Raw genomic sequence first — 20286 nt, 5'->3', positions numbered from 1 at the left:
CTATGGGGTCGGTTTCGTTTTCTAATGGGCCGTAGGGCCGTCGTGGTGTGTCGTCCATCGTGGACAGATCAAAAGGTGACAATTAGATCCATTGTCCAGTAACAATTAGTATTTTTTTTCTCAAAAGAAGTAACAATTAGTTTTAAAGAGAAAGTAGGAATACTAATTAATGTTTACAGATTTTTTTGCGAGGATAATAACGATAACTTCACGAACATTATATTTGATAGTTTTCAATAATTCTAAGAAAAATACAGTAGGTTTGAACATCGATGTACCCCTTCGCAAAGAAAGAACATCGATGTACATTATAAACGTGCTGAATTTCACAAATAGACTCATATTCGTGTGGGAATGTATTTAAAACCAACAGTAGTTTTCATCCACACAAAAAAATCCAACATTTGTTAGGCCTGAAAATTTTCTCCTTAATCTGATGAGGGTTAAATTAAATGAACAAAAAGGATAAAAATCTGACGTCAAATTTCTAGGCATGGCAAATCTGACGTTTTCATGGCAATTTATATTTGGCGAGATGATGGCAATTTTAGTTTGCAAGCACAACAATTTCCTGGCAAAAAAAGTCTAAAAGCGGATTTGCCATACTTGCCAACTAAATTTGCCATTCTCGACGAACATAATTTGCCATTAAATATGTAAGATTTATCATGCCTAAAAGCTGACGTTCGCTAAATATTCGGGTCCTAAATGAATTGAAGTCATTATGTTTGCCTTACCAACATGATTATCCCATTGTTTATCGCCCCTTAGTAGCTGCAAATATTAACATATAGTATACATATATGTCCTAAAAATTGAAAAAATTCCTCACGCTCTTTTTTTAAGGCAGAGGTCGAGCAAGGTCGGCGGTGCACCAAGGGATCAACATGCCCAATGGACATGCTAGTTGGGAAATGTTGACACAAGTGGTCTCATGCATGGGAAAGCTTGCCCTAGCGATGTACAACATGATGTCAAGGTTGTGATGCAGGGTTACACAAGTATAGTTTGAGCAAAAAATTTGGGGCTCCCTACACCAATGGGCCGAATGGCATGATGGAATTTTCACATCATCCAAGCGCAACTTCTGAAAGGAATGGTGCAATACAGAGAATTGTCTAACGACAACAAAGAAATCCTCATCAAGGTAGTTATGCAATCCCAGTCGACCTATTTGATGGATGTCTTTAAACTTCCCGGGCCTTTATGAAGAACTCATGAAAACCATGAGAGAGTTTTAACGGGGTGCAAGCAAAGATAACCATTGCACCCACTAGATCTTCTGGGAATGCATGATCCGTCCCAAACCTTGGGGTGGTATGGGTTTCTGACATTTACAACTCTTTAATCAGGCAGTGTTGGCTAAATAGGCATCGATGCTTTTGTTGCGACATGCTAAGTTTTCTCCCCTTTTGCTAGTAGGTTGATGGGCCACACGTCTGACACACATGTTTTGGCCTTGCTTGTGTGTCCATAATTCAAAATAGGTGACCTAACGGCCGCCGCCCAACTAAACATACCAATAGTCACCAAATTCATATGGCTAGTGAGGAGTAGGCAATGATCTTCCTAAGATCGATATGTCTTCAAGTGGTCAAGGGAAGTATATATTATGATCTTCTTAAGACCTATATGGCTTTACGGGATTGCTGGCACGTACGCGAAGGAGACCCCGGACCGACCCGAAAATCTCTTCCGCGTGAAGCGGTTGCCATTGCTCAAGCCATTCCATAGCACAAGCGCTGCATTCATGCCGGCCTAGAGCGAACGTGACCTCTCATTTATGCCGACATTGAAGTGACGCGTCGGTCGAGAGCACCGCTTGCGCCGCGTCCGATGTTCGCACCTGTTTAATGTCGTAGAGATATTACTGAACGGGACAAGATGGATATCTACCACTTGAAGCAGGTTCCCGTCTGTTTGCCTACCGTCATTATACAGGCACACCGGTCGCGAAGCCAACTCTGGCGCCCGCATTGACACACCCCGCCACCGCTTGGCCTGGCCGGTGTCTGCCATTTACACCAGGTCACACTCGGCACAAACCACACCACGTCCATTTCACATCCTCCTATGTGGACCACCTCCGCCATGACCGTGAGCTCTAGTGCATTGTTGGAGAGCCTCTCAACAGAGCATAAGCACGAGCTGGCCACCCTTGCAGCTGGCTGACATAGTTGTCGTGTGAGGCGGATAGAGGTCGGCCTGCCGGCCTACTCCTCGAAGGTCTCTGACGATGACCCGATGATGGAGACAGCCTCTGACGACGAGTCGGCGCCCCTGCTAGCCCTGTTCCATGTTGTCTCGATCATGGAGCATGCGCAAGGTGCACTTCAAGGATGCCATGGCGGAGCAGCAGCCGGCGCCACAGTCGATGTCAGAGTTCCGGCAAGCGCAGGAGGAACATGGTACAACTTTTCTCTCCTCAAGCAGCATCGGCCGACAGAAGGCCAAATCTACGGCCAGCTCGTGAGCGAGGAGGCCGAGGCGGCCAAGGCCGCGGAGAACCCAACTTCATCACTGAGCAAAGGGTGTTGTACAAGGCCGCGACACTCATGCTGCCTACAACACAGACCGACGTGGAGGCGGCGGAGGCGGCCAAGGCCGCGGAGAACCCAACTTCATCACTGAGCAAAGGGTGTTGTACAAGGCCGCGACACTCATGCTGCCTGCAACACAGACCGACGTGGAGGCGCCGGAGGCGGCCAAGGCCGTGGAGAACCCCAACTTCGTCACCAAGCAAAGGGTCTTGTACAAGGCCGCGCCCGGTCGCGCCGCGGTCGCAACACAGTCGGACGCGGAGGTGGCGCAGGCGATCGCGGACGAGAATGTCGGCAGCTGCGCACCCTTAGCGCCGCCAATGAAGTTTTGGTGGTGCCGGTTCTACGACGAGGCACGTCTGTCCATGTCCATCATCGATCTCACGTGAACCGGTGACGGACAGGTTGCAGACTCCGACGAGGAGCAGTAGGGCGCGAGCGGCGAGGCCTCGAGTCCCGTGAGCCGATCCAGTGTCCCATGTTCTACTCTTGCACATCGGCGGACGCACTTTCACTCCGTGTGGCTTAGCTGGCCGTCGGACATGGACACGGCCGCCCGAGATGCGCACGAAAGGGAATAATAAGGACTCGAGGACGTGCACCACCTTAGATTTAGACTAAGTTTAGGTCCGGTCGCTTTTATCTAATGAAATATGCCAAAAATGTATTAAAAAATTGTCGAAGTTAGATAAAAATCGTTCAATTTACATGTATTTCGTCCGACCTGTTTAAATATGGTTTGAAATGTACGTGGCCGTGGTTGGACGACCGGCTCCGTATCAATGTCAACATATATGAGGATAATACGCATATCCATTTTATGGTCAGCATTTATGATGGCCTAATATGGTATGGTATGCCATGACCTGTACTATTAAAGAAACATTTTCTTTTTAAGAATACCAAAAAAACATTCCCAAGACACGGCGTGGATGGGCATCGCAACGGTAAGGAATTCCCTTGTCCGCCCCCAATTCGAGACGGAAGCACCGCACAGCAGCCGACCTCGCACGCCTACCCCTGCCCCTGCCCGCTCCGGATCCTTCCATCCATCACAAACCCACCAGCTCCACTTTCCTTTTATTTCCCGCCGCCACGCCACGCGCACCTCGGCGAAGGACAAGGCTCCGGCTGCCGCCACCGCCTCTGCCCCGGCTATAAAGCCGCGCCCTTTGGCCGGCCCGCTCCTCCTCCTCCTCGCTTCGCCCGGGCCATGCCTTCCTCCTCCTCGCCGCGCACTGCCCGGTCTGCTCCTCCTCCTCTCCTCGCCCTGGCCGTGCCTTCCTCCTCCTCGCCGCGCCCTGCCCGGTCCGCTCCTCCACCTCCTCTCTTCGCCCCGGCCGCGCCTTCCTCCTCCTCGCCGCGCTCCCGCCGGTCCGCTGCTCCTCCACCCTTCGTCCGGGCCGTGCGTATGTCCTCCTCGAGCCGGATTTCATCTTGCTCGTCCTCCTCGATCGATTTGCCCATTTAGAAGAGCGTCTGGATTTGATTTTGCTCGTCCTTTTGCCCGTTTAGAGTCGCGTCCGGATTTGATTTTGCTCGCCGTCACCGTCGCCGTCGCCGGTTTAGATAGCTAGAGAACCCCGCCTGATTTGATTTTGCTCGTTCTCGCCGTCGCCCGTGTAGGACCGCGTCCAATTTGATTTTGCTGGTGTGCAGTTCGTCAGTTTAGAGTCGCTTCTGAGTTGATTTTGCGCTTCCCCGCCGTCGTCGGTTTAGAGTCGCTTCTGATTTGGTTCTGCTCGTCCACGCCGTCGGCCGTTTTCGTCTTGCTCGTCCTCGCAGTTGCCCCGACGCGCTCGCATGTTCTTGGTCCTGTCTCGTCGAGGGTCTCCCGTCTGGTTTGCGATCGAGAAATTTCTGCGTGCGCTTCTGTTATCTGAGAGACGCTTTGGATCCCGCGTTTGGTGTTCGTGTCGCCGCGAGCGTTACAGGAATGGTCGGGTCTTGGTTTTGAAATTGGGTTCCGGCCGGAGATGGAGAGACGGAGAGCAGTTGTCAGTTTGGCGTGCTAGTTCAGATCGGTTCCTAGGCTCCTGCGTTGTTCGTCGGTTGTTGTCTGATCTCAAACGGCTAGCTTGTTCGTGTTAGCCTAGATACTCTGGTTCCTATGTCGATTCTGATTGTACCAGCTAGCTTGTTTCACTTTCGTCAGGCTAGATGCAGGGGTGATTTTGTTCTGATGGGTGTTGATTTATGTTCTTTTCAATTCAATTGGTTGGTTACTTCCTATCATGCTCTGTTTATGTTCCCATATATGCTGATGTGTGTTCAGGGGTGCCATTTTGAGCAGGCAGGCATAGCCGAAAGTTCTAAAAGAGTGCAAATCATGTGGCTTGCTGCTTGACTAATTGAACACCTTCTGCTGCTACTGTAGGACAAGGTTTCCTTCTTTTATTCCTCGTGTTGCTATTTCCATTTTCATATAGGAGTACTAGATGAGGTGCTGCTAGTCTTCTAGATTGCATAGCATAACTCCAGAATCTTGTCATTGCACACCTGGGCATATGATTCTGCTGTGAGCATAATTCCAGAGTTTATTTATCTGTGAAAGCACGCTCATCACACGATTCTTATCAATGCTGCTCACTTTTGTCATGTCCCTTTTGTTTGTCCTGTTAAATTTTATGGAGCAAATTTCGTGCTCACTCTAGTTGAAATATCAAGAACGCTGACTTCTGTATTTGTCACTATGTAAGCCATGCACTTGGGAAGCCTGGGCGTGATTAGGATTTGGATTGCATATAGATTTTATGCTATGTTTGTTTATAACCTGGTTGTAACCTAATATAGTGTGAATCTGCTAATTTTTTAATTTAATTTATGTTCAACGCAAGGAGGTTTTGTTCGTAAGTCGTATTTCTTTTGCGTGTGCATGAACATTCACGCTGTAATTTTTCTTATCATAATCATTTACCGTGGTGTTTGACAATACATTTCTACTGTTCTTTGTTCCCTTTTGAGGTTCACTAACTCAATTATGCATGAGATATGATATCAATTACTGCTGTCCAGTCACTGAAATAATGCTTTTCTTGCTTTGCCTAGACTTTGTGACAAGAATAAGCATGTGTCTCTGTGCCTACAAACTTGTGGGTAGTGCTGTAGTGATGATGATCTAACTAGCTTCCTGTTTTCAGGAATGAAGATCTGAATTACCCTCACCCCTCTACAGAAATCAGTTTACTCATTCGGTTTCTGGAACTTCTTTATAGCTTTCTGAGTTTACTTCGTTCTTGCATCTATTAGCTTTCTGTTTGTACCCTTATCTATGTTTCTTTGTGTGTTTCTTGTGTGCAAGCGATCCATTGTGTGTGTCTGACTGTGTGTGTGATGTGCCCCTGTCTATGTTTGTTTCTTTGTCTGTTTCATGTGTGCAAGTGCTCCATTATCTGTGTGTGACTGTGTTTGACTGCTTGGATGTGGTGATTCTGATTGTGTTACTGTGCTTATATGGTCTGTCCAATTGGTTTCTTATTCATGCTTTGCTTGTGTTCCAATGTCGTCTCCCCATATATGGGGATGTGTTCAGGGATGCAAACCATTTAGGCCGTTTCGAGCAGGCAGGGATCCAGAGATGTGCACTGGTCAGGCCTCTCTCCTGCTGATAGATGATGATAGGCTGAGCAGAAAAGTTTGACTCTTGTAACACTCACTTGCTTGGCTTCCACTCCTTTGTGTGGCCGATTTGGCATCCAATGCATCTCATGCCTATCTTATATATCTCACTCACTCATCACAGCATCCTTTTCCCTGTTTTTGTTCCTTTTTTTCTTATCATAATAATCATGTATACCGTGGTGTTTGACAATACATTTTTTGTGATATCTGTGTTTCGTTATCTCTTATGTGGATATCATATTCTTTTTTTGTATTACTGCTGTCCATTCACTGGAATAATGCTTTTCTAAGTATTTCAGGTAGGATATAAACAAATGTCACATTTGCTCTTCCTTGTGTTGCTAAGGACACTGATGAGTTACAGCGCAGGTATATTTATGTTTTCTACACCTTGTGATGCTAATGTCTGTAGTCCCAAAACGCTTATTTAGCCATGTTTTCCTTGTTCACTTCACAAGATTATGTATTCATGCTGATAGTATGTTGCTCTTTCCAGGACCGGTAATTCTGATAGTATGCCAAGGACTGCTCAGGGTTCCTATCGCTTTCTGTTTTACCAACTAAGGTAATCGAATTTTGATCTTCAGCTTGCAAATTTATCACCTTATGGGAGGGAAAGGTTTGCATGTACATGAGCTCTGATTATCTACATATATACTTGAATTGCTTTGGATTTGTTGGACTGCTATTCTACATGATGTTCTCCATGATTCACTTGATCAGTATTTTCCTGGTGAGTTCTTTAGGGTCATCTTGTGACACAAAATACAATTTTGGTACGTGCAGACTCTGAAATTTGGTGATAAAGAAAAGGTACCTCCTAATTTGCTCTCTGGCTCTCTTACACTTGTCTTTGTTTATATGACAGTAGTGGCCTCCTGGCTGGTAGTTGGGTAATGCAGAGAGAGTTTGGAATTGAAGAACTAAAATAATGCAGAGTTGAAGGTTCTGAACGGGAAGCTTGAACAAATAGTTTACCTTTTCTCATGTCTTTGATTAGTTTCATCCTATCTATGTCTGTTTCTTGTGTGCAAGCACTCCATTGTGTCTGTGTGACTGTGTGTGACTGACTGTTTGTGTGTGTTTCTTTGTCCGTTTCTTGTGTGCAAGCGCTCCATTGTGTGTGTGCTTTTGTGTTGACTGTGACTGTGTGTCGTTTTATGACTGTGACTGTGTATTGATTGTGACTGTGTATGTGTGTGTGTTGACTGTGACTGTGTGTCATTGTGCAAGCGCTCCATAACTACCTATTGGCACCTGATAATGCATGGAAATTTCTATAAGGTCATGGGCATGTAATTTTATGACCTACATACCTCTGTAGTTGGTAGTATCAATTGCCCTTTGGACACTCTTAAATTCATTGCTGTATATTTTCCTGCCACAAGTATGATGTTTGTGCTCAGAATGATGTATATATAGAATCCAGGGTGGATGGAGGTTTTCATAATGGCTAATTTGATTTGTTATGGTTCTGATGGTGTGCTTCTTGTGTTTGAACTGAAGCTGTGGATCACTCATCAACCTGGTATGTGTTTGTATGGTAATCCTTCTCGAATTTAACTCCTTCCAATTTTGTACACAATATTTTTCTTACGGCCGGTAATACTTTATGAATGCATATCCCACATTTTAGCTAGTAATATAGTAACGCCATACTTCTTTGGACGTTGTTCTGTATATGCAATTGTGGTGAGCTCACATATTGTGTCAGTATCTACCTATGCAGCTGAATTATTTCCGGATAGGACAGAGGTGCAATGCTTACATCCATGGCAGAAGGTTCTTTAACACTGAACTCATCAAAGGTCCTTGGACTCAAGAGGTTTGTCATTGCACTCCTGACTTTGCTCGAGAAAAAAAAACATCTTGCACATTTTATAGTTATATTTATGATATTTTTTCTACAGGAAGATGACAAAATTATTGACCTTGTAAACAAGTATGGACTAACAAAATAGTCTCATTGCAAGGTATTTTTTGATTGTTTTATTTTTATATGGTTTGCTGAAATGCATTTTCCCCCTATGTGCAAGGTAAACACACTGGTATCTGTTGATGCATTGCAGGTCAGCTTCCAGAACTTCCTGCTGCTGATCCTGGGATGTTTCCGAACATGCTCCTGAACATGTTCAATTTATCCGCCCTAGTACAGGTGACTATTGTGTTCCTTTTATGATCCAGTGTAGCTAGTACTCAAATCATGGATAGTCCATTCTGTCATCACACCGCGACCAGATTCACTCTGATTTGTAGTTTATTTGGTGATGGCAGAATGAACCCACCTGTGATCTACTCCCTCCGTTCCATAATATAAGTCTTTTTAGAGATTCCAACAAGTGACTACATACAGAGCAAAATGAGTGAATCTACACTCTAAAATATGTCTACATACATCCGTATGTTGTTGTCCATTTGAAATGTCTAAAAAGACTTATATTTAGGAACGGAGGGAGTATTACGCTTCTTTATTATTCAAAATGTTTGGTTATTACTTTCTAATTCTTTCTTCCCTTTGCATCGATCCACTTGCTATGCAGCCACTGCCATGACACAGCAGGTATGCTCGATTTTTTGTTTTGTGCTTGAGATTTTTCTTGTTCTGTGATGCGTATGTCTGACCACTCTTTTCTTAGGTTACTCGGCATGCTCGGCGTGTTTACTTCGGTGGACTTCCTCCGATCACTAATGAACAGGTAATTGCCTTGAGTAACTTGTTATTTCTTGGCGTCTCTTTCTCTATTCGAAGTCCGTGCTAACTATTTTGTTCCTCTTTCTTCAGACGGTTGCTCTATTCTTCAATCAAGTTATGGCTGCTAGGGAAACACATTTGGTCTAGGTGATGCAGTTGTTAATATGAAGCTGATTTTTGAATTCATTCAAAACATCTTAGTTGTTAATAGGAAGCTGATTTTTTAATTCATTCAAAACATCTTAGGTGGCATAATCATCTGAATCCAAACATATGGAACGATGCTTGGACTACTGAGGAGGAACATGCACTGATTAATGCCATCAGGTATTTGGGAATAAATGAGCAGAAATAGCAAAAGTTATTCCTGGAAGGTACTGCATGCCAAACAACTTACATCATGGGTCTTGCTTGTAGTATTTGCTTTCTGTTTGTGTCCTTTCTATCTCTTGTGTGTGTGACTGACTATGTGTGACTGTGACAGTGTATGTGTGACTGACTCTGTGTGACTGTTACTGTGTGTGTGACTGAATCTGTGTGTGACTGTGACTCTCTGTGTGACCGGACTGTGTGTGTGTGTTTGAATTAATATTGCATTTGCTTGATGGTGTGTGCTGTATGCTTTGCTTGGTGTGTCCTGTATGCTTTGCTTGATGGTGTGTCCTGAATGCTTTGCTTGTGTGTGTTTGAATTAATATTGCATTTGCTTGATGGTGTGTGCTGTATGCTTTGCTTGATGGTGTGTCCTGTATGCTTTGCTTGTGTGTGTGTTTGAATTAATATTGCATTTGCTTGATGGTGTGTGCTGTATGCTTTGCTTGATGGTGTGTCCTGTATGCTTTGCTTGATGGTGTGTCCTGAATGCTTTGCTTGAATGATTGGTGTTGTTTGTTTTGTTTGTTGTGGTTTAACACTGCCTTTGCCGGTCCCAAGCCCGGATGTGAAAATGTGGAGGGAGCTGCATTGATATTGCATTTGCTTGATTGTGTGTCCTGTATGCTTTGCTTGAATGATTGACGTTGTTGTATAATTTGTGTTTTGTATTGTTGTGGTTTAACACTGCCTTTGCCGGTCCCAAGTCCGGATGTGAAAATGTGGAGGGAGCTGCATTGATATTGCATTTGCTTGATTGTGTGTCCTGTATGCTTTGCTTGAATGATTGATGTTGTTGTATAATTTGTGTTTTGTATTGTTGTGGTTTAACACTGCCTTTGCCGGTCCCAAGTCCGGATGTGAAAATGTGGAGGGAGCTGCATTGATATTGCATTTGCTTGATTGTGTGTCCTGTATGCTTTGCTTGAATGATTGATGTTGTTGTATAATTTGTGTTTTGTATTGTTGTGGTTTAACACTGCCTTTGCCGGTCCCAAGTCCGGATGTGAAAATGTGGAGGGAGCTGCATTGATATTGCATTTGCTTGATTGTGTGTCCTGTATGCTTTGCTTGAATGATTGATGTTGTTGTATAATTTGTGTTTTGTATTGTTGTGGTTTAACACTGCCTTTGCCGGTCCCAAGTCCGGATGTGAAAATGTGGAGGGAGCTGCAGTTACCTTCTTTGTATTGTTTGCATTACACACAGTTTGCATTACCTTCTTTGTATTGTTTGCATTACACACAATTTGCATTACCTTCTTTGTGGTTACTGTCCTGATTGAAATAGTGGATCTTCACATACTGTGATAGCATGTGATGAAGCTTTGAAATGCATCCTTCCTTGCTATGAAAAATCTAGGCATGCCAGGAACTTCATGATTCCTTTCTCAAGCTGTATGAGGTCAGTGTTTTTTTTTTTTTTTTGCGAATAATATGAGGCCAGTGTTTACTTACGACAATACCAAAGGGGAGCGAATGTTCGATTGTTTGGGTGGTGTATGGCTTCCCTAGAAAATAAAATGCAATGCTATCTGTTCGGCTGTATACAAATTTTTCCGACCATAGAATTCATCTCGTCTCCTAAATTAATCCTACTGGTTTTAAATCTTGTCAGTGTGGATGTTCTTTTTTTTACTAATATATATTGTCAAGTAAATGCATCTCCTAAATTAATCCTACTGGTTTTAAATATTGTCAATGTGAATGTTCTTTTTTCTGCTAATATATATTGTCAAGTAAAAACCTCAGTTGTTTGTCCCAAGCAACTGGGCGCTGCTAGCTAGGCAAGTTGAGTGAGTAATAATGTCCTGAACACTATAGAACTGACGTTAGTTCTATATATATTGATCTTGTGTGAACGCGCTCTGCGCCCTCGGATGCATCGCACGGATCTTGGCGTGAGGATCACCATGTGAGGCGTTGCGCTAACTGTCGGCTGAGCGAACGTTCCGTATATCCCCCTCCCTCGCTCCACTAACGCCAGTCCCCCATCTTTTCCTAACCCGTCTCGCCACTCCGCCCCATAGGTGATTCAGTATGGTTTCTTTGTCTCCGCTGGCAATTCGAGCGTCTTCGATCTATCGGAATCAAGTTCTTCATCGACTCCAGCATTGGGCTAAGGCGTACACTGCTCCGCCGCCACCGCTCTGTTTTCTGTAGGGTTCATTCCGCCGGGGTTCGATGGATGTTGAGTGGTTGACATGGCGGCGGTGACATTTTTATTCGCTCAACAACCGTAGATTTGTCGACACGGCGTCGCAATTGCAGTCGTCGCGGTGGTGAATTGCGGTGTCATGGTAGGGTTCCCAAATGTTGGAGCTGTTGCGATGGGGAGGGCCGTAGTGTGCGTGGGATTAATTGTGGCGAGCGTCGTGGCCACGACCGCAATAGGGCCATGGGGAGGGCCGTAGTGTGCGTGGGATTAATTGTGGCGAGCGTCGTGGCCACGACTGCAATAGGGCCATGGGCATTGGTTCGATTTTTGCGATTTTGTTAGGGCTGTGAAGAGTTCGGTTTTTGCGATTTTCTTTGTATCTTAATTTTTTTTTCTTCTCTTTCCCAGGCCGCAGCCCAACCACTTTCTAATTCTATTTTGTCCCTGCTTCCCTTCCATCCTCATGGGCCTGCAGCCCAACCACCCAGGCGAGCGAGCGACTGGTTTCCTTCTCTTCCTCTGCCATTGTACGCTCTCACTTACATCGCAGAGGCTATATCTCGCTTATAGCAAGTCTTCCTTTGGTCTCGCCTGAAGCACGTCTATAGTTTTCGGCCGGCCCATTCACACTAAAATAAATACACTAGAGAAAAAGGGTCACTCATGAACCAATCCCACGAGGCCACGTTGTCCTAGCTGTAGCGTTGCGCTGCTAGCCACTTGTCCACCACCTTGTTCATATTTAATTAGAAGGTCACGACCTTGTTAAAGAAAAAGCGTTGGGTTTTCACTGGTTTTTGTTTTTTTTTGCTTTTCTTTTTTTCACCGTTTTCCTTCATTTTTTCTCTATTTTACTGGTTTTTTATTTTCTTTTGCTATTCTTTATTTCATTGTTTTTCTACACAAATTTTCGGTATATATCTAATAGACATTTTTATAATATACATGTTTAATATTTTTCAAGTACAAGAATAAGATTTATTGATTACCATTTATTGAATACATGGTCAATATTTTGTCAATATACAGTTAAAAAATTTCAAATACTTGATTTACATTTTGTAAATACCCGATAACATTTTTTAATACAAGGTCAACATTTTTTGTGTACACATTTTACACTTTGTTTTTTCAAATCCTTGATTAACAATTTTGAAATACTAGTTTAACATTTTTTCAATACATGGTCAACATTTTTACTGTATATATTTAATATTTTTTCAAATGTTTGATTAATATTTTTTGAGCATATGATTAATATTTTTTCTGTGCACATTTAACATTTTTCATATAAAACCAAATGACAATTTTAGAAGTTTTTTAATACATGGTCAACATTTTTGTATACACATTTAACAATTTCTAAATGCTTGTTTAACATTTTCTTAATACTTGTTTTCAAAAAATTCAAATGCTTTGATTAATATTTGTTAAATACATGATTAACTTTTTTACACATCTTAATTTTTTTGTATACATGAGAAACTTTTTCTCTATGTACATTTAACATTTTTGAAATGCTTGCTTAGAATTTTTTAAATGTTTAATGTAAAATATTTTGTAATATATTTATCTAGAATATTCGTAAGTATACACGAAAGTAAAAAATGAAAAAAAAACATGAAAAAAAGAGGCAATGGCCTCCCGCGCACTGGGCCAGCCCATACACTCGCGCGACTTCGTCGAGTCGGAAGGTTACCTGCTATAAGTGAGTTATAGCCGCACCCTACTTACGTAAGCGAAACATACATCCATATGATGGAAACCCCACCTATTACTCCCTTCAATTCGAGTAAATAACATAAAACTACTACAGTTCGGGCTAGGGTTTCAAAAAACTACTAATTTTATTTTTTTGCTGATAACTACCAACTTTAGGGTCGGCTGTTCAAAACCCCCAAATGACCGAGTGCTTTAAAATCGATCGTGATTATGACAAGGATGGCCCAGTCGTTGGAGCTGACGTGGCATAAAATGTCAACACCGATATCTTCCTTACTCAGCATGTTTTCTTCTCCTCTGTCTCTCTTTCTTCCTCTCGCCGTTCGCCCTCAGCCATGGAGGACCTCGTGCTCGACACGCATGCTCGCCACCATGGCTGACCAACCGGTGGCTAGAGTGATGTCGCCGGCGGGCAGCCCGTCTCCCTCCTCCCCCGGCAGACTGACCTGTCTAAGGAAGCATCCTACCCAAGTCGACCTTCGCTGGCTGCTATAGACGGACAGGGCCAAGGGAAGAGCGCACAAAGAGCTGTGCATGCTGGTTCTTGTGCGCCGCCACCTGCTGCTATCCCCGGCTCCTCACCACCCTTGGTGTGGCCGCTCGTCTCCACCACCTATTGCGCCCACCAGCCACTCGCTGCCCCTGCTTTGCGAGTATGAGGCTCTGCAGGGAGCCGCCGCACACTGCTTGCCGCAAGCCACCCGAGGCCGCATGCTAGTGGCCGCACCAATGGGGAGCCGCCGCGTGGTGCTGGACGTGAGCCGCCTGAGGCCCTGGTGCTGGCCGCGCATCCCTAGTCAATGTCCTGGAGCTCGGCCTCCTCAGATCACTGGCTGGGGAGGGGATGCAGGGGAGTGGGCGGCTATTCTAGGGAGAGGACGGCGACAGGTTGCGGGAGAGAGGTCGAGCCGGATCGGCCCAGGGACCTGATTGCTTTTTTCCTTTCTTTACAAGGACCGGCCGCTTTTCAAAGGAAATTACAGGGACCTGATTGCTTTTTTGAAAAATATAGGGACGCAATTGCTTTTTATAAATATTTGGGCCCCACCTGTCATAACCAATGAACGGTCAACCTAACAGTGTTGACTTTTATGCCATGTGGACCTGACGGGTGGGCCACAGGTGTCAAACAAACGGTTTAAAATTTAAACACTCAGTCATTTGGTTTTTTTTGAAACAGCGAACCCCAAAGTTGGTAGTTATCAGTGAAATAATAAAAACCGATAGTTTTTTGGAACCCTAGCGTATCTTTTTATTGATAGAACAACAGAGAATGAGTACAAGTGAGATACGACAGATGCACGAACGCAAGGCGTGGATACGGTGTCCAAAATAGAAAAGAAGAGAGACAAGGTGCTTGGCCCGAACAAACAAAAGACACAGCTAAGCCCACTAACTAGAGAGGCAGTCCAAACCAATGTAACCACGAATCCAGCACTGGGGACACCCGGAGCACCAGGGGAAACCCTAGATCGGACGACGATGGCGCCACAACATTTTCCTTCCATGTAGGAAATCATGCAGTCATTAATTATTACTGACAACTTATTAGCACTAGTTTTTCCCCATTGCAGTTTACACCGTCTGAGGCATCAAATAATAAGAGTTCTTTCAGACTTGCAACCCCGGCCCTCGATCGTCTCGACTATTCCCAGGTCACAACTCCCTGCTCTCGTACCCTACTATACCTGTCTCCTCCAGGCTCCGGCCAGCTCTGCTGGTGCTACTTCTTAGCTTGCATTGGCTTTTCCCTTGAAGAGGAAAGGGTGATGCAGCAAAGTAGAGATAAGTATTTCCCTCAGTTTGAGAACCAAGGTATCAATCCAGTAGGAGGTACACGCAAGTCTCCAATCTGTGTACCTGCACAAACAATCAAACACTTGCACCCAACACGATAAAGGGGTTGTCAATCCCTTCACGATCACTTGCAAGGATGAGATCTCATAAAGATGGATATAAAAGATTACTAAAACATAAAAAAATAAAAGTAAATAAACTGCAACAAGGTATTTTTTGGGTTTTTTGGTTTATAGATCTGAAAATATATGATAAAAAATAGACCCAGGGGCCATAGGTTTCACTAGAGGCTTCTCTCTTAAAAGAAAACATATGGTGGGTGAACAAATTACTGTTGAGCAATTGATAGAAAAGCGCAAAGTAATGACGATATCCAAGGCAATGATTATGAATATAGGCATCACGTCCGTGTCAAGTAGACCGACTCCTGCCTGCATCTACTACTATCACTTCACTCATCGACCGCTATCCAGCATGCATCTAGAGTATTAAGTTCGTAAGAATGGAGTAACGCCTTAAGTAAGATGACATGATGTAGAGGGATAAACTCAAGCAATATGATGAAAACCCCATATTTTTATCCTTGATGGCAACAATACAATATGTGCCTCACTACCCCTACTTTGCACTGGGTGAGGACACCGCAAGATTGAACCCAAAACTAAGCACCTCTCCCATTGCAAGAAGAACCAATCTAGTTGGCCAAACCAAATCGATAATTGGTAGAGAAATACAAAGATATCAAATCATGCATATAAGAATTCAGAAGAGACTCAAATAATATTTATAGATAATCTCATCATAAATCCGCAATTCATCGAATCTCGACAAACACACCGCCAAAGAATATTACATCGGATAGAACTCCAAGAACATCGAGGAGAACATTGTATTGAAGATAAAGAGAGAGAAGAAGCCATCTAGCTACTAGCAATGGACTCGTAGGTTTGTGGTAAACTACTAACGCTTCAATGGAAGGGCAATAGGGTTGATGTAGAAGCCCTCCGTGATCGAATCCCCCTTGGCAGGGTGCGGGAAAAGGCCCCAAGATGGGATCTCACAGGAACATAAGGTTATGGCGGCGGAAAAGTATTTTGGTGGACGCTTCTGGTGGTTTGGGAATATTTTAGGATTTATAGAGCTGAGATGGAGGTCGGTGGACTCCCGAGGGCCCATAAGCCAGGGGGCGCGCCCTGATGGATTGTGGTTCCCTCGAGACTCTTCTGGCCCTCTTCCCAAGTCTTCTGTGTATCTTTTGGTCCAAGAAAAATCATTCGGAAAGTTTTATTCCGTTTGGACTCTTTGATATTTCTTTTCTGTAAAACTCAAAAACAATAAAAAACAGAAACTGGCACTAGGCTCTAGGTTAATAGGTTAGTCCCAAAAATAATATAAAATAACATATTAATGCATATAAAACATCCAAAACTGATAATATAATAGCATAGAACAATCAAAAATTATTGATACGTTGAGGACATATCAAGCATCCCCAAGCTTAATTCCTACTCGTCCTTGAGTAGGTAAATGATAAAAACAGAATTTTTGATGTGGAATGCTACCTAACATATTTATCCATGTAATCTTATTTATTGTGGTATGAATATTCAGACCCATAAGATTCAAAACAAAAGTTTAATATTGACATAAAAACAATAATACTTCAAGCATACTAATAAAGAAATAATGTCTTCTCATAATAACATGGCCAAAGAAAGTTATTCCTACAATGGCTATGCTCCATCTTCATCACACAAAGTATTTAATCATGCACAACCCTGATGACAAGCCAAGCAATTGTTTCATACTTTTGGTGTTCTTAAACTTTTTCAACTTTCACGCAATACATGAGCGTGAGCCATGGATATAGCACTGTAGGTGGAATAGAATATGGTGATTGTGGAGAAGACAAAAGAAGGAGAAAGTCTCACATGAACTAGGCGCATTAACAGGCTATGGAGATGCCCATCAATAGATATCAATGTGAGTGAGTAGGGATTGCCATGCAACATATGCACTAGAACTATAAGTGTATGAAAGCTCAAAAAGAAACTAAGTGGGTGCGCATCCAACTCGCTTGCTCACGAAGACCTAGGGCAATTTGAGGAAGCCCATCATTGGAATATACAAGCCAAGTTCTATAATGAAAAATTCCCACGAGTATATGCAAGTGACAAATTAGGAGACTCTCTATCATGAAGATCATGGTGCTACTTTAAAGCACAAGTGTGGTAAAAGGATAGTAACATTGCCCTTCCTCTATTTTCTCTCATTTTTTTGTTTGGGCTTCTTTGGCCTCTTTTATTTTTTGTAAAGTCCAGGTACTCATCCGAACTTGTGAGGGAATCATACCTTCCATCATCCTTTCCTCACATGGGACAATGCTCTAATAATGATGATCATCACACTTCTATTTACTTACAACTCAAAAATATGACTCTATATGAATGCCTCCGGCGGTGTACCAGGATGTGCAATGATCAAGAGTGACATGTATAAAAAATATGAACGGTGACCTTGCCACAAATACAATTCCAACTACATGATCATGCAAAGCAATATGACAATGATGAAGCGTGTCATAATAAACGAAACTTCTCATAGTATGGTGGCTGTTTTGAGGAAGGTATATGATGGGTTTAATGCACCGGCGAGAATTGCGCGGCACTAGAGAGGCCAGCAATGGTGGAAGGGTGAGAGCATATAATCCATGGACTCAACATTAGTCATAAAGAACTCACATACTTGTTGCAAAAAAATTATTAGCTATCGAAACAAAGTACTACTCGCATGCTCCTAGGGGGATAGATTGGTAGGAAAATACCATCGCTCGTCCCTGACTGCCACTCATAAGGAAGACAATCAATAAATAAATCATGCTCCGGCTTCATCACATAACGGTTCACTATACGTGCATGCTACGGGAATCACAAACTTTAACACAAGTATTTCTACCAATCCACAATTACTCACTAGCATGACTCTAATATCACCATCTTTATATCTCAAAACAAATGCAAGGAATCAAACTTCTCATAGTATTCAATGCTCTTTATATGAAAGTTTTTATTATATCCCTCTTAGATGCCCATATTAGGACTAAATTTATAACCTAAGCAAATTACCATACTGTTTAGAGAATCTCAAAATAATATAAGTGAAGCATGATAGTTCAATTATAAAATAAAGCCACCGCCGTGCTCTAAAAAGCTATAAGTGAAGCACTAGAGCAAACTGCCTAGCTCAAAAGATATAAGTGAATCACATAGAGTATTCTAATAAATCATGATTCATGCGTGTCCCTCTCAAAAGATGTGTACAGCAAGGATGATTGTGGCAAACTAAAAATCAAAGACTCATATCATACAAGACGCTCCAAGCGAAACACATATCATGTGGTGAATAAAAATATAGCCTCAAGTATTTACCGATGAATTGAAGATGAAAGAGGGGATGCCATCCGGGGCATCCCCAAGCTTAGATGCTTGGTTGTCCTTGAATATTACCTTGGGGTGCCTTGGGTATCCCCAAGCTTAGGCTCTTGCCACTCCTTATTCCGTAGTTCATCAAATCTCTACCCAAAACTTGAAAACTTCACAACACAAAACTCAACAGAAAACTCATGAGATCTGTTAGTATAAGAAAATAAATCACCACTTTTTGGTACTGTTGTGAACTCATTCTTTATTTATATTGGTGTAATATCTACTGTATTACAACTTCTCCATGGTTCATACCCCCCGATACTACCCATAGATTCATCAAAATAAGCAAACAACACATAGAAAACAGAATCTGTAAAAAACAGAACAGTCTATAGCAATCTGTAAACTTCGTATACTTCTGTAACTCCAAAATTCTGAAAAATTAGGACAACCTGGGAAATTTGTATACCAATCTTGTGTAAAACATTTAGATCAAAAGCACATTTATGTGATTTTTCAAAATTGTTTTGCGCAAAAGTTTCTGTATTTCATCAAGATCAAATCAACTATCACCGTAAGCCATCCCAAAGGTTTTACTTGTCTCAAACACTAACTAAAACACCAAGACACAACTACTACAGAGGTAATAATGTGTATTTATTGAAAACCAGAACCAAAAACATAAAACATAAAATAAAATTGGGTTGCCTCCCAACAAGCGCTATTGTTTAACAACCCTAGCTAGGCATAAAACACAGATCTAGGTAGTATCATCTTTGGTATGCAATCCATAAGTAGCCCTCATAATAGATTCATATGGCAACTTAATTTTCTTTCTTGGAAAGTGTTCCATGGCCTTCCTTAACAGAAATTGAAATCTAATGTTTCCTTCTTTCATATCAATAATTGCACCAATCGTTCTAAGGAAATGTCTACCAAGAATAATAGGACATGTAAGATTGGAATCTACATCAAGCACAATGATATGTACGGGCACATAATTCCTATTTGCAACAATAAGAACATCATTAATCCTTCCCATAGGTTTCTTAATAGTGGAATTCGCTATATGCAAATTTAAAGAACAATCATCGAATTCACGGAAACCTATCAATCACATAAGGTTTTTGGAACCGTGGAGACACTAGCACCCAAATCACAGAAAGCATGTCACTCATAATCTTTAATTTTAATCTTAATAGTAGGTTCCCACTCATCATAAAGCTTTCTAGGGATTTAAACTTCCAACTCAAGTTTTTCTTCCAAAGATTTCATCATAGCATCAACGATATGTTTAGTACAAGCCTTATTTTGATTATAAGCATGAGGAGAATTCTACATGGATTGCAACAAGGAAATGAAATATATCAAAGAACATTATCATAATTAAAGTCCTTGAAATCCAAAAGAGTGGGTTCATCGCTACTTAATGTTTTGACCTCTCCAATCCCACTTTTATCAATTTTTGCATTAAGATCTTTAAACTCCGAATCATTGGGGCGTCTTTTAGCTAAAGTTGACTCATCTCCAGTCCCATATTTATCAAGATTTATATTAGAAAACAAAGATTCAATAGGAGTCACACCAATCACTTTAGGATCTTCATCATTATTCTCACAAAAACTAGAAGAACACGCTTTCACAAACCAATCTCGCTTAGCACGCATCCTAGCGGTTCTTTATTTACAGTCATCAATAGAAATTTTAATAGATTTCAGAGATTCATTAATATCATGCTTGGGTGGCATAGATCTAATTTTCAAAGAATCAATCTCAAGAGAAATTCTATCAACGTTCCTAGCCAAATTGTCAATCTTGAGCAATTTTTCTTCAACCATAGCATTGAAAACTTTTTGGGAATTAATAAAATCTTTAATATTGTTCTCAAGATCACAGGGAATTTTATTATAATTATCATAAGAATTGTTGTAGTAATTAACATAATTATTAGAGGAATTAC

General features: G+C 42.2%; 1 long non-coding RNA gene across 11 annotated transcripts; it reads left to right on the top strand.

The window, feature by feature from the left end:
* Positions 1-3609: 3609 nt before the first annotated feature.
* LOC109735021 (uncharacterized) lies at positions 3610-9189 on the top strand. Of its 11 annotated transcripts, XR_006663773.2 has the most exons (11): positions 3610-6530; positions 6658-6726; positions 6908-6974; positions 7668-7689; positions 7891-7986; positions 8072-8134; positions 8231-8316; positions 8702-8721; positions 8798-8857; positions 8944-9000; positions 9100-9189. It is a non-coding gene; the product is annotated as an uncharacterized lncRNA (long non-coding RNA). The 11 variants fall into 11 exon arrangements; XR_006663771.2 differs by having other exon boundaries at positions 7668-7986; XR_005756546.3 differs by having other exon boundaries at positions 6658-6974.
* The last annotated feature ends 11097 nt before the right edge of the window (positions 9190-20286 follow it).

Source organism: Aegilops tauschii, chromosome 5 (assembly GCF_002575655.3).
Source record: "Aegilops tauschii subsp. strangulata cultivar AL8/78 chromosome 5, Aet v6.0, whole genome shotgun sequence".
NCBI lineage: Eukaryota > Viridiplantae > Streptophyta > Magnoliopsida > Poales > Poaceae > Aegilops > Aegilops tauschii.
This window is presented reverse-complemented; position numbering and strand designations above follow the sequence as displayed.